This window comes from Cupressus sempervirens, chromosome 5 (genome assembly GCF_028749045.1).
Source record: "Cupressus sempervirens isolate cs-2001-9-10 chromosome 5, ASM2874904v1, whole genome shotgun sequence".
Classification (NCBI taxonomy): Eukaryota; Viridiplantae; Streptophyta; class Pinopsida; order Cupressales; family Cupressaceae; genus Cupressus; species Cupressus sempervirens.
In genome coordinates this window covers 664,488,351-664,504,064 of record NC_143122.1, presented here as the reverse complement: position 1 = coordinate 664,504,064, position 15,714 = coordinate 664,488,351, and positions in this window count along the sequence as shown.

The window sequence follows — 15,714 nt, the reverse complement described above, 5'->3', positions numbered from 1 at the left end:
GATCATAAAGCAGAGATGACAATAACAGTGACTGTCAATGTGAACCTGGTGCATCAATATGAAGACAAAATAGTTCTAGGGAAGGGTGTCTGTATAATAGGATTTGAAATTGCACCAAAAATAGACTACGATAGAGGAGATTATATTTCATTCTTCTACTAAAGGAGACAAACACAGTAGAAATAATCAATCGCATATGTAGTGACTACAATTTCATTCCCATCACTATAATAAGAGACCTCCTTAGGAGCAAAAGCAACTATCCTATTGGAACAATAGGTGCATTGGTAGTTGCAACACAAAAATAAGGCAATGTAAACATTCTAGAAATAAAAGATGACCATTGTGATGAAGATAATGCACAGGTAAAAGGATAAAACAACTATTATTTAGTTAGACTTACCGCATTTAGAACAACATTCATTTGCACATTTATGCATCCAATATTTACTACAGTGTATCTATTTATTTATGGCAACTAGAGATCCATCCCAGTTTTCTCCAACACTACACATTTGCAGAAGAACAACTTGCTTGAAATGAAATTCCCGCAATGCTATTCAAAAATATTGTTGCAAAAACTAACAAAAAGCAGACACTTCATATAGGGTTGTCCACATTTATCTGCAAGCTAAATGACAAAGTGTTATGTGAAATAATGCAAAAAATAATAGAGGTATTGTAAAAGCATTTTTTAAATTTTAAATAATTCATTGTCTACTGAAACCAACACTCACAACGTATAAACTACAACAAGTACATGGAATATTAAAGATTACAAATCCATTTTCCACTCCATTTAGTGCCTTCTGTCCAAACTTGCAACAAAAATTTGAAGGATATAATTTGAAGGATATGGAGTCCTTGATCAAGATGCTGATTATTGCAATGGATGCAAGTAGGATGTCCACTATGTGCAAAAGTTACACTTGAAGACATTGCTTTTTACTGAAAATAAACAACCAATCCAATGCTTCATTGATAGCTCATTGATTGCTCAATTAATCGCAGCACTCCACAGCATGAACTATGAGGACTACATGCAAAACAAATCCAAGACTGTAGTAACACTGAGAGATCTTTCCATTGAAGGCATTTTTACACTTATCCAAGCCAATGCAATCTTGCATGTCAACCTGGTGCAGACCTCTCAAACAAGTCAAAAAGTAAGCTAAAGAATTGAATCAAGAAAGCAATAGAAAGAGCAATCATTTAGAAATGTTGAATATGTGAGAAACTGTTATATAAAGAAAGCAATAGAAAGAGCAATCATTTAGAAATGTTGAATATGTGAGAAACTGTTATATAACATGATTCTTATGCTAATTTTGTAGGATAACAAAGAAGAAGAATATGTGGACTACCTCAGGTCAACAATTTCTGTTGGACAATTTCATGAAGCTATGATAAACATCTTGGTATATCAATTACATGCTTACAGACACTAGTCTAGTAATAGGTTATCTTAAATATAAGACAAGACTTTCATACATTGTCTGTAGACATCATATCACTCTTATTTTCATACATGTTTATTTATGGTTTGATATGTAATGTCATATAAATATTTTTCTGTCTTGCTTGTTATTTTCAACATCATGGTTGCTTAAATCTATTATTTCTTTCCGTCTATAAAATGTGTTAATGCTTGAAATCATGTGTATACAATTGCTAGAAATTGGTTCCATGTATGAAGATAAAAATTCCATTCTAATTGTTTAAAATGACTCTTTTTGACCCAAGACCTCCTCTCAAATTCAAGCCTCTTCCTGAGAACAAAAAATTAACATCATATTTAAAGTTTTAGCTTCTCTTCATGTACAATCGTAACTATTAAATTTGTTAAAGGTAGTTGTCTATGGATCTTTAGATTTAGGCATCTCTTTTTATAATTGCTCTGTGAAAAACTCATACTCCACCCTATATTTGGCCACCAAACATACACGTTGGAAATTCTTTGAGGTGTTGTTGAAGACGGTAGTCTCGGAACTTAATTTTCATTTTTCTATTATCCTGGAATCACTGCTTTCTTTCGTTTCTTCCGAGTGTAAAAATTCAAATATTCAAAATCCTTTTAGTGATAAATCTTTATTCAGACCTATTGTCTAGATTCCTCTCAATAACATGACTTGTCAGTCTCACCTTCAAATTGAATACCTCTCTTCATGGATATGGATTTGGAACAAAAATATGTTTTATATATATATATATATATATAAGACAGTTTTGGGCCTCCTGTTGTATATGTATATATATATATATATATATATATATATATATATAAGAGACAGTTTTGGGCCTCCTGTTGTATAGCTGAAAAAAATCTCCATCTTTCTAGCAGAGGGAAACCTGGCTGTAAAATTGATCATATAATTCAAGCCTCTGATTATTTGCTCCTCTCTCTTACACACAAATGAAACCAGAAGATTTGAATCATACAACTTATTTCTATCCTCTCTTTAATTATAATTATAGCATCTTATTCACTCATATCATCTGCTACAATATTTCCTAATCTCATGCCCGTAGGAATTTTTAATGTATTTAATTTTCTATTTGATTGTTCATCATTCATTACTTTTACTCTTTAATTTTTTCCTCCATAATAAATTATACACAATAGTTTTTACTCTTTAATTTTTGCCTCCGTAATAAATTATACACAATAGTTGAAGTAACTTGTGGAGAATAAAGATCTTCTACATTTTCAACTTCTTTTTGCCCAAGCACATTGAGAACCCTAATTCCATTGAGCCCTTTTGACACAGTTGGACATCGATCACTAATTGTAAGTCATTTATTATGTCATTCGATGATTATTTTGTTGGGCTCTAAGGCTATTATTTTTATTAGCCCAGTATAGAATCACAAAATATAATGCATCAATGTTTATGAGTAGCTGGAGTCTCGACTAATGGTAAAGAAATTCCCACATACCTCAGGATTAATGAACAAGACAGAATGGTGGAAACTTTAGTCATAAAAAATGAAGAGTACAACCATAAAACAGTACATTTACCCAGGTTACGTTTCACTTTCATGAGGAATTATCCACAACCGCGATCTAAATTTATTGGTAGAAATCATAAAAGAACTATCTAGAATTTCAAGCCAAATCTACTAGCGTACAGACTGAAGGATTATCTCATATATGATTGTACAAACGAGAATGTGTAACCCTTCTTGCATTTCACCTGTACAATATATGGCACCAATCTTTTTGGGATGACTTCCTCATAGTACTCAGTTGAAGTGCAAATGCAACCCCATGGCCCATCCGTCCAACAAGCACATTCCATGGAATTCATATTCTCGTGTATATATCCTCTGAACTTGAGTGATCAATTCTCTCCACATCTTGTAAAATAGTTTTCCAAACAGATATAATATAAATCATATTGATCAAATAGATTATAAATCATATTGATCGAGAAGTCGTGATTTGGCTATGTAGTAATAACCTGAAATTACTATTCAATAACCTGCAAAAACCAGAGGAGATTTTATACCTCTTGCATTGACAAGCAAGAAGTATAATGTTATGTCTACTAGGATTTGAATCCCTACAAGATATAATTTACCTTCTGATTCTTACAATTAAGAGGAAAGCTCAGATAGATTAAAGTCTATACAGGTTTTATTAAATATAATTTCATTTCAACCGTTAGTTCATTTTGATGTGTTGAAAGTTGTTTTAGTTAAAAATGAATACTAGTCAAAGGGTTATAGCTCAATTGGTTGGGCACAATTGGTGAAGATGATGGTATAGTTGAAATTGCCATCCACCAAGGTTCAAACCCCCGGAGACGCGTTTGGGCCAGGTTCGACCCCTGGGTGACTTTGACGGACTGGATCCATCAAAAACAAAAAAAAACAAAAATAATGAATACTACACTTACGTTTCATATTATTTATAACTTTGGTGACATGCATTTATATATATTTCAATTCTTTTCAAATTTTAAAAATATATGGAATAATAAAAAATATCTATACATACCAACAAAAAGTCATTCTAGGTAAAGGCTTAAAAATTAAATTATATTGAATTACTATCTTTTACAGCTAAATTGCACTACTTTTTGTAGAGACTCCTAAAACTAGAGCAAGAATACAAAAACATGAAAACTAGGTAGTGCAAAAAACAAAATAAAATCCAATCCCACAAAAATAGGGAAAGGATTGCACCTAATAATTACTAAACAAAGTACATAAGAAAAAAATCAAAGTTAATTAATCCTAATTACTTCACTTACTATTCCATTACATAATGCAACACCTTAACAAATGCTTCTGTATGTGAAACTTGGAAATACACTATTGCAAATATAACTATTTATGAAAATAACTAAAGTAATCAACAACTACATAATTGAAAAACTAAAAAAAAATTCAAAGGAACTAGACTCTTTGTGTCCTTGTTGTATTAATCTTTGGATAAAGAATTATGTTGTAGATTTTGAAATGGAAAACTTATTAATCAAGAAAAAAGTGAAAGAAAATTGTAAAAAAATTTAGAAAATTATTATGATTATATTGTTTTAAAACCCTTTCTAATTTGATTATAGAAAATTGGATGAAAACAACAAATTGAACAGCTAGGGTTTGAACTTTAAATTTGTCATGTGAGTATCATGAGTTTTTTAAATAAAGATAAATATTCTTCTTATATCTAAAATAATTTAATTGTAAAATTTATTAGAAAAACAAAAGATTAATTGAGAGAAAAACATGTTGTGGCTAAATTAATGCATGCATGTGAAAACAAATACACTAAATATAGAAAACTAAGTATATTATGGTTGCATGATTTGAAAGATCAAAGGCATGCAAAAATACTAATTGAATGTTTATTTTTATTTTATAAAATTATAATTTAATTTTTAGATTTATTTATTTATTTTATTTAAATTTTTTTTTTTAATGATTAATTATTCATTTCAGAAATTACAAAATAATTATTAATTAAAAATATATATTATTTATTAATTTTAAAAATTAAATAAACAAATACTACTTATTTTCTTAAAAGTGGGATTTTAATATTAATTCTTTTAAAAAATCGTGAGTGGGTTATAACTTGTTATATATTTATTAATGCAAGTGGAGTTATAAGTTAATAAATATATATTTGTGGCATAGCTATATTTTAAGAAGAGTTATAGTTGGGTTAAATTTATAATCATCTAGTTATGAATATTTAAATATATAAGAAAAATTGTAAATAGTTTAATTATAATTATAATTTCAAGTTTGAGTTATCTCAAGTTGCATTATGAATTAAAGAAAAAGTAAATATTAATATTAGATTTAAATAGAAGTCAGATTAATATTTTAGAAATGAAATTGCTATTAAGATTTAATCTAATAATATACATTTATGTTATTAATTAAATCATTCATGATTTAAGATTATTTAAATTAATAATATGGTAATATTGCATGATTGATAATCTTTATCCAACTATGATATGACTATGAAATGAAAACTTGAATTTGATGCAAATCATTATATTTATATATACACACTTGTTTTAAATGTATGTTGAGATGTCATGTTTTATTTTGTGGTGGGTTTGGGGCAAACCCAGTAGTTTGACTAGATAGGCATGTTTACCATAGGCTTGGAAAGTGGTTGCTTTTGTGATGTTATTTTGTCACACTTATTTTATTCCCACCCAATGTGCTATATCCATGTGTTTGTATGATGAGATCAAGTTCTTTTTTGTGAGCTCATGTATTGTGATTTTCTTGGTGTAACCTATGAGGTTTTTTATCAGTTACCTATTGGTGCTTTCTAGTTGCTTGTATAAAAATAAGGTGAATATTGTGATTTATCTATTGGTGCTTTCCAATTGCTTGTATAGGGCTAAGGTAAATATTGTGATTTATTTATTTGTGCTTTTCAGTTGCTTGTATAGGACTGAAGTGGTTATTGTGATTTTACGAAATATATTTTTTATGAGCTTAGGGTAGGTTATTTATGTGTATGTTGGGAAGTGGATTGCAATGGAGGCTAGAGCCTAGAAGAGGCTTCTTGGGTAACCCATTGTAAGTTTTATTAATAAGTGATGACATTTTATTAAATGGGTTAAAATGAATTAACAAGATTCATTGTTTTATCTTGCCCATGCCTCAAGTGCTAGTACATGCTAGGATGTGAGTAGAGAGGATGTTTAGTTGTGACCTTGCCTCGTTAGTATGTCTTGTCTATAAGAAAGGATACTAATGCTGCATAGAGTCACTAGGGGGTCAGAGTCTAGTGAGACTACTAGAGTAATCTAAGAGTCGACTTATGTGATGACACTTACCCACATCCATAATAGGTTTCCTGTGTGTCTTTGTTGTCTCTGAGATTAGATGCTACTTGTGTACTTAGTACCTTTGAGATAGATTGCTATCAAGATTCCTTGACCTAGATTCTTTTTATGACTTTTGGTTTGTTAGCCATTTGGGACTTGAGATTATCTCCTCAACACGGTGAGAGTGGGCCATTTAGGTTTCACGAAGTTGGTGGTAGTGTTTCTTATACCATTGAGATTCCAATAGCTGGATGTTGTTGCTGGTTGTACTTGTGTAGTTATTCCATTTCTTTTGATCTTGTAATTATGTTCTATGATCATATTCTAATTTATTGTACTTTGATTTTGAGGTCCTATGAGATGTTGTATCTTATCATGGTGTATATTCTTTTAGCATTTCATACCTTGTGACTTGTATAGAGGATGCTTTTGCATTTTGGGTTATGCCATGTGGCATCTTATGTACTTGTATATTATTTCATTTGATTTCATACTTATGGTTATCCTAAGATGTGAACTTTGTTATGTATCAGATTTAATCTTAATAAAACTTATGTATGTGATTCAATATCATGGAACCCTTGAGACATGTAATTGTCATTGTATTGCTTATGTATGTATGTGAGTTATTGGTTCCACTATGTTATCTCTTGTTGTTTTAATCTTTCCAACAATTAAAAAAAAAAAAAAAACTTAGTGGCATAATAGGATTAATTTCTTTTGGGTTCCTTGGTTGGGCGTTACATTGTGCGTTTCTATTTTCATAGATGATATGCATAGTTAGATTAATCTCAGTTTTAAAGTTCATGATGATATGATATATGATCTAAGATATGAGATGGATTAGGAGTGAATTTAGTTAATCTATTATTTTGTTTAAGAAGATAAAGTTTTAAAGATCCTGATTCACCCCCTCCCTCCACTCTTAATATCTTGATTCCCAATAAGACTTCCAACAATGAAATCTAGTTAGATAAACGTTATAAAATAAACCTCAAAAGACTCTAGTGTACATCCTAGTTTGGCTAGTTATAAAACTCATAGAACAACCATCACGAAAAGGACAACATAAGACTTCAAGTAAAACACAAGGAAAAACATAGATATCCAAATCACATGGTTAAAAATAAGTTATTCTCAGAAGTTTGCTTTGACCATAAGGACATATTTTAAGAATCATATAGTATATGTTTTTCAAAATCCAAAAGTGTCTTTAAGACTAAATATCCAAAATCTATTATCAAACATAATCACCAATTTTAAGTCTTAATAATGTCCTTACAAAATCGTATTTAAATATTAAAATCCTACTTGAGTTTTAAAAATATTTGAATATAACAATTTCAAAAATAAAATCTCACAATTAAAACAAGTTAAATTTTAATACAATTAAGCTAAATTTAAATAAACATAATTTAACTATATTGTAAAGTGGTTATAATTACTAAATAAACATGTATTAAATTAAAACACATTTAATATTTTAAAAACATTTATAAAAAATATTATAAATTTTTTCATGAAACAAAAAATATTTAAAATACTTATCTCCCCAAAGTAGGGCCTGTGTGTCTAACAACACCTACCAAAGGCAACAATGCACTACCCTAGGCCACCACACATTGTCCTTTGTGTTAGAATCTGAAAAGATTAATAACCCAAAAAATTAGTGCAAAGAGTAAATATCTAAACTGTGAATGCAAATGATACAAAATCAAAATAGCAACATAGAGTTAGTCTCCAAGAGAGTAATGCAAATGCTAGAAGCAAAATAGCATTAAGAGGATGCAAAAATAAGAGATACAAATACAAGCCAGGTAGCATGCTTATATAGGCTAGGAAGAGGGAGGAGGTGGCAACACCAGCCAATGAGGAGCAACCATCTATTGGACTAAAGATAGAAAAGTATCTTCCCAAGATAGCTAATGGATGCTCACATGTAGGAAGGTGACACCTCACAACCATTCACCTAATAAGACATGCTTTATTAACCTAAGAGAGATTATTAAAAGTGTAGGAAAAACTTAGCAAAATAGGAAAAATAAAAAACTACACTAACACCCCCCCATAAGCAAAGCTTAGGTGGATGCTAAACTAGCAAAGCTATGAAAGCAGGAAAATGGGTCCCGGCAACAAGGCCTGATCAGGTACCCAATACAAGAAAAAGAACTAGATGAAGGAAACTAAGCCTCCAATCTAGGAAATGTCCCAAAGAGAGGAACAAAAAAGAGCATGAAGCATCTCCAAAGCATGAAGCTGTAAACACTGTTAGAAGAAACTGCTAGAACCCCCACTGAAATAGTGCATTACCAGGTAGAGAAGACAAAGTCTGAAGAGCTGATCAATCGAAGAGGTGACCTCCAAAGGTAGGAATTAATGAGTGTCTATATAGTAGATGAACCATCTCACCGAAATGCATAGGTGCCTAGCCACTGCATCCGCCTAGTACATAGGAACAAAAATTGAATACGTAGATCACTCAATCGAACCAAAGAAGCAATAGAGCCAATAGGTGAACCCCCCCCCATAATGCTGAATAGGGAGAGGGGTGACAGGAACACTGAAATGCAATGCCAAAAACATCTGCAAGAAGAAGAATCAGGAACACCAACAGTGCAATAGAAGTACAAGCACAGGATAAAGGGTGGTGTCACCGACACACTACATGGGCTAATGTCATGGAAGAAAAATTCACTTGACAAAGGTGGATGAGCACAAAATGGCAAAACATCATGACCCCCCATGGCACTTTATAACTGAGTGTGAGTACAAACAAGTACAAGGTGTACAAGATCCCAAATATGCAAAAGCAGGCACTTTATCTCAGTGCGTTTACAGAAAAAGGAATGCAACAAAATAGAAGCATACAATGCTCAGAAGTCAGAAAGAAGGGTGAGCCAAAAGAACAGAAGAAGAGATTCTAGGACTTGTAGAATCCAAGTAATCCGCCAGAGTGCGAAAGTGCAAAACTCAAAGGAGAAAGAACCTAGAGAAGAATCTGGATAAAAGACCTTTGCAACTGAATAACTCACAGAACCAGCTTTCCAACGATATCTGGCGAGCCCAGAAAAGAGTCCGAATGAGTGAGATATGGCTCCCGGAAGGAAAAATAGAACATCTGGCTTTGACTACCAAAATAGGCAACTAGACTGTAGCAAAAATAAAAATAACTTGTACCATCATCTCTGTCTCAGAACCAGCTTTCTGATGCATTTTTCGGATCGAAAAAATACGTCTGAATGCTCAAGTTACGAAAGAAAAATCAACAGGGCTTCCTCATGAAGAGCATATGCTAGAAGTGAAACTTGGGCATAATAATCAAGGAAACAAATAGCACCACTGCGATCTACTCAAAAAATCATGCACTTTCAAAAAAAGAATTGCCTCGATACGAGGTTGTATGAGAAAGTTATGATCCTCCAAAGTTTCCAAAACAAGAACTGTGCACAGTCACGGCTGAGAATCTGCAATTTCTAAAGAATTCATGCATGAAAATCAAAAAACAACTCCATTAGTGAATAGAGCACAAAAAAATAGCCAAGTTCATAACAAGAATCATCAAAATCGAAGTTTGTATGAGCAAGAACGAGACATTTGAAAACTGCGTTCAAATCTACGATTGCCAATGGAGAGGGGTATGGCTGTAGCTTTGCATGCTCAATTTTGCAAAATATATAGCTTGCATGCAAAATCTAAAAGATACCCAGATGGTTTTTTGGGGCTACGAACAAAATCCAGAAAGCATTTTTCTTGCTGATGTACAGAAGATGTTGCTGTAGTGTAAATCAGACGCTTTAATAGTAAAAAATGGCTCCAAAAATCAAAAAATGACCCCGATAACCAGAATATGACATGAAAATGCTGGATCAGCTTCCTAAGTCCATCAATGGCATGCTGGAACCTGCAAAACTGATCGAAAACTCCAAATATGCAAGTTGGTTGTCAGATTTGAGATTGAAACCCTAGAGAAAAATCGTTTTTGTCAAAACTTTTCTGATTCTCAAGATCATCCAAAGATGCAAGAGAAGAGCATACTTCGTTTTTCAAAAAACTATAATAAATTTTATTAGCCCCCCCCCGAATCTCTCAAATAAGGAAACTAAAATCTACTCTTGCACATAGAAAAGCTTTGATACCATGTTAGAATCTGAAAAGATTAATAACCCAGAAAACTAGTGCAAAGAGTAAATATCTAAATTGTGAATGCAAATGATACAAAATCAAAATAGCAACACAGAGTTAGTCTCCAAGAGAGTAATGCAAATGCTAGAAGTAAAATAGCATTAAGATGATGCAAAAATAAGAGATACAAATACAAGCCAAGTAGCATGCTTATATAGGCCAAGAAGAGGGAGGAGGTGGCAACACCAACCAATGAGGAGCAACCATCTATTGGACTAAAGATAGCAAAGTATCTTCCCAAGATAGCTAATGGATGCTCACATGTAGGAAGGTGACACCTCACAACCATTCACCTAATAAGACATGCTTTATTAACCTAAGCGAGATTATTAAAAGTGTAGGAAAAACCTAGCAAAATAGGAAAAATAAAAAACTACACTAACACTTTGCATAGCCATGCAGGGGATAAAACCCCTCCCTATTAAATATTAAAAAAATCTTTTATTTTTAATTAAATTAAATTTTTAATCAAATTATTTTATTTTATAAATTTAAAAAAAAAAATTTTTTTTAAGGTTGCAGGTACAGGCCTTGTGGATAAAGTTTTCTAGCAGTAATAGTAACTTTTTAAAAATAAAATGAGAGGAATATAAATCAATTGTAGATTTAATCTATGTAATTTTTCCATCAAACCCTTGCCCATCTAATTCATTTTCTCGCTATATTTTTCTTTTGTAGAAAATCAAATAAGGGTTGATAATGAACAAGTTTTTTATAATTCCTTCAATTGAGACATGAAATTTCATTTCATTTGTACAATTCAAAGTTAATAAAATAAAATAACAATCACATTTCAAGCGCCCAGATGACACGAAGAATACAAATCTTTTCAAACCAAATATATTATTATGGGTTCCAAACCCTACCTTACACTAATGCTAATAATCTGGAAAAGTTTGATGAAACCCTTGCAAATCCAAAACCCTTCCAAGCTTCCAAAAAATATTTTGCTCAAATTTCTGAAAATTTGGTCCCCAAAATCTGTGTGTGAAATAATGAACCAAATTCCACTAATATAAAGCTCTAAATTTTCCTTAGGGTTTTTGTCTCCAAAAAACCTTAAAATATAATTATTTTATTTAATTAATCTTTTCATACAAATTTAACTCACTTTTTAATTAAATAAACTCTTTTACTTTATTTTCTCACTTTATCATTTAATGCAAGCACGTTAAAATCAATTATTTATTATTTTAATCAATAAAGATATTAGAGTACATTATTTGAATGCAACTTTAGTTTTAATCAATATTAATTAAATATTCACACTAAAACAATATATTTTTATTTTTTTAAAGAGGGGTAAACGCTTTGACCTAGAGCTATGAACTAGTGAGGCCACAAACAGGGGATCTCATCCATGTTAGATTTGAACCTTGATGGCAAGAATAACAACTCAACAACTTAACCATCACAACATGCCACTATTGACCACACTAAAACAATATTTAATATTTAAGTTCTTTTTAATTTAATTTTCTAAGTTACATTAAATCTTTTAAATTAGTCATATGCTCAAATAATTCCAAAGAATTAACATCATTTTATTTTAATATTTCCTCATTTAACACAAATAATATTTAATTATTCAACTATACCAAGTATCACAATTAAACCATTTACCCAAAAAAATCACAAAGTCAAAACCGCATAGAACACATAAGCAAAACTGATGAAAGTGAAAGTCAACAACATATGCAAAGAGATACTTGCGGGTTCAAAAAAGGTAGACAATCTAATACGAGTCCTCCTTCTCAGGACAAGTACTTAGGCTATGGCTAGGATTGGATTTGATTATTATCTTCCCATTCTTACCATTGAGTTATTGTGATAGGCACATTCATCATAGCAATTCAAGGAAGTTGATGCTCGATACCTACAACCTGCATAAAAGATGAGCATGTACATATGCATATGCATATTTAAGCTAAACAGGAAATTCCAAGGACTGGTACATCATTTAGATCCCAGCTAGCAGGCAACTATGACTCCCTCCCTCAACCACACTAAACACGTCAAATAGAAAAGTAAAATAGACACAATCACCTACACGTGCAAGTATGGGGTAAGTGCCATAATGAATCACAAGTACAAATCATCACATATTCAAATATAACAACTCATAATTTAAAAATATATTATACGACATCATCATGAGTGCAATCACATTTACTACCTAAGAATAATCAAAGCAACATTAATACACAAGTAATCTTGATTATCAAATATAACTTGTGAAATATAATCAACTATGTAATCATCACTGATATATATATAATCAAAATCATGAAATCATGCCATACAATTGTAAATCAAATATCTCTCAAACTAACACATGCATGAAATAGGGCTAAAAGACTTTGGCAATTCGAATAGAAAAACAACTACAGGTGGGCATTACATGAAGACAAGAGATCATGTTGTTGGTGGCTTATTACACAAGATTGGGGTGTCATAAAGCTTGAGTCCCCATGCTAGCTAATCACTTGAGGGGATTCCACCCTCAATAGATTTAACGATGGCCTTTTTTTTACCCACAAAGAAAACCTCTATAGCAATGGGGTCAGGAGCCATGTGATTGATATTAATCTTGGTGCCTCTCAATTCTTTGGCCAAAATCTTTGTCATGGTGTCCATAATCGCCTTAGAAGCTACATATCCATTATTTGGGATGATTCTATGGTGTCCATTACATTGATGTTTTTCACAATGATTGTCTCTCCCTTGTTGAATAGGTTGATAACTTGCTTTGGATTAGAGATGTTAGCCCTAAAGTCAAATTTTCTTGTTGCAAGGGTGCTAAATTTTATTTTTTCTTCTATTTCCTCTAACCTCTTTGAAGTGGAAGAGTAAATGAGCATAGTATTGACTCTATGGAGAGGTATATTTATCAAGATCTCCCTTCCAATGCCCGCTAATGTGTCTATCACAATTTCTATGTACCCTTCTAGGATTTGGGCTTTTTTATTTTCATTTTCCATGGTTAACGAGGGAGCAAAGGCTCTCAGAACTAATTTTAATTTATCCCCACAATAGGGATTGGTATAGAAGAAAAGGTGATTGAGTCGATAGGTAGCAAGATAAACAATTTAAATGAGGTATTAAGAGCTAGTCATGTGGATAAAAAATGGAAAACAAGATATATCCTATCATCTTGCATTTCTTCTATTCAAGTATCAAACATTGATACCAATACAAGATATAAAAAATGGTGGGGAAAGGAGACAACAGTTGAGATGGAGCCAGAAATAGATGATAGGGGAATATTGGCACCTGACACTAAAAAGAATGGAGAAAAACAATGTGTGCACTTAGAATTATAAACTCCTATGAATTTTTTTTTTTAAAAGATACAAATAGTTGAGATTGTCTTAATTGTCTTGCATCTCCTATTAAGAATTTCTAATCATAGATGCACTTTTGAGGTTGGAGAACCTCATAAAGGGTACGCCTTCAGTTTAACAAATAATTATTTTTTATAATCATTGAGTTAATATGGAAATATGGATTTTTTTAAAATATGATTGGATGTAGTAGCTTAAGCTAACAATCTTTCTAAAATGCTTTTACAATTCAGAATATGTTTATAATGTTTGAAAATATATTTCATCAAAACCTACAAAATAAAGTTAGTAAAATTTTCTACAGTCTTCTTACAAGCTTTGTTTGTGTCCATATATTTTTGTAAGCGTAATACATTTACTTTTGCAAAGTAGAACTTATTTTCAAGTTTTCCATCACTACTTGCATTTATATTGTTCTCTTGGTGCTTGTCAAAATCCTTAGTGCAATTGTACACTTCAACAATTTCAACATTCTTCTATTATGTAGCTTGACTAAATCCTTGGCAAAAATAAGTTCATTTAGTCATCGAATTCTTCCTTTTTCATTTGATTTAACTTGATTGTCTATGCCCACCATTAAGAACTACCAATTATCTTTCTTGGGTTATGCATTTTGTATTTTCTATAATACTTGATGAAATCATACTTGTGTTGTACTTTCACTCTATTGTAAGAACATCATTTGTAATCGTACAATTGTCATTAACTACTTGCACAATGTCCTGAAACTTGAATGTTCTCCTAATTTGTTGTTATTTTTTTATTAAAAAAAGTGTTTCCTTTTTTATGCTTACATAATAATTTTTTTTTAAAAGTACATGTTTTATATAATTAAGTATTGTAAAATCTAATTATTTTACATCTAAGTTCTCTACATCTTATAAGACCTAAATTTGGTGTTCCACTCTACCATTTTGAATTAACTGACTCCAACCATAGTGAAGGTATTGGTATCCACTTGTCCTTTATGAAATAAATCTCAATTGTGCAAATATAAATGACAAAAGAAACTCTTTGTATGGTTCCAAAAGTTTAAAACAATGCATTAGCACTTGAACTTAGAAAAAAGGAATTCTCACATTTGGAAACAATTAATTTGATTCTATATTCCAAACATGAAAACATCTTTAGCCTAAAGTCAAGCAAGACATAAGCTCAATTTAAATACCCTCTCAAACATGTTTGGGTAGTGGGCTCTTCTTGCATACATTATACTACAACTCCTAGTAGGGTTGGAATCTTCTAATAGGGATTTAAAGTTTCCTAACAGGGATTGCTTATACTGAATTTGCTCACTAACTCCTAATAGGGTCCATAAAAAAATCCCAACATCTTTTATAAAATACGATTGAGAGGGCATTTAAATTGAACTTATGTCTTGTTTGACTTTAAGCTAAAGATGTTTTCATTTTTAGAATATAGAATCAAATTAATTGTTTCCAAATGTGAGAATTCCTTTTTTCTAAGTTCAAGTGCTAATGCATTGTTTTAAACTTTTGGAACCATACAAAGAGTGTCTTTTGTCATTTATATTTGCACAATTGAGATTTATTTCATAAAGGACAAGTGGATACCAATACCTTCACTATGGTTGGAGTCAATTAATGATTCTAAACTTGTTTTTCTTTATGAGTCCCTACCTATATATAGGAAAGAAATTAATGTATTTAGTTTGTCATTTACTAATTAATTTATATAAAAAGTTATTGAACTTTTAAAGTTTAGAGTTATTTTATTTTTAAATTAACTTCTACTCATTAATTTCTTCTTATGATTTGGTAATCTTAATTTTGCAGGGATTTTCTTATTTTTTCAATGCAAAAATACCAATAATAAAGACTCCTCAAGTATCTGGAAAGCTCCAGGAAAGTTCTTCAAGAAAATAA